This window comes from Morone saxatilis, unplaced genomic scaffold (assembly GCF_004916995.1).
Source record: "Morone saxatilis isolate NCDOM2014 unplaced genomic scaffold, NCSU_SB_2.0 Contig9, whole genome shotgun sequence".
Lineage (NCBI taxonomy): Eukaryota > Metazoa > Chordata > Actinopteri > Moronidae > Morone > Morone saxatilis.
In genome coordinates, this window is record NW_023340268.1 from 18,395,498 (window position 1) to 18,395,764 (window position 267).

General features: G+C 53.2%; 1 protein-coding gene across 6 annotated transcripts in view; it reads left to right on the top strand.

Annotated features, from left to right (window-relative positions):
• zgc:91944 (uncharacterized protein LOC436941 homolog) overlaps positions 1-267 on the top strand; it is a 14,255-nt gene that overhangs the window by 8,930 nt on the left and 5,058 nt on the right. The window lies entirely within an intron of this gene.

Here is a 267-nt window from a genome sequence, read left to right on the forward strand (position 1 = left end):
GTTTGACCGAGGGTGGGGCTGAGCCACGCAGAGCAGAGAGAGGACACAGCGGGATGAAGCGTGACTTCGGGTGCATTCATACAAAATCCAGCAATGTGACTCCTTCTCACAGGGTTGTGGGGGTGTGGCCCCGTTTATTTGTGCTTCAGAACGCAACCGCCGTCAGACAGTCGTAAAATAACGTTGCTAACGTCGCTTTCCCTCTTCATCACTCTCTTCATCACTCTCCAGCTCGTTCAACCAACGCAGCTCTCTCTCTCTCTCTCT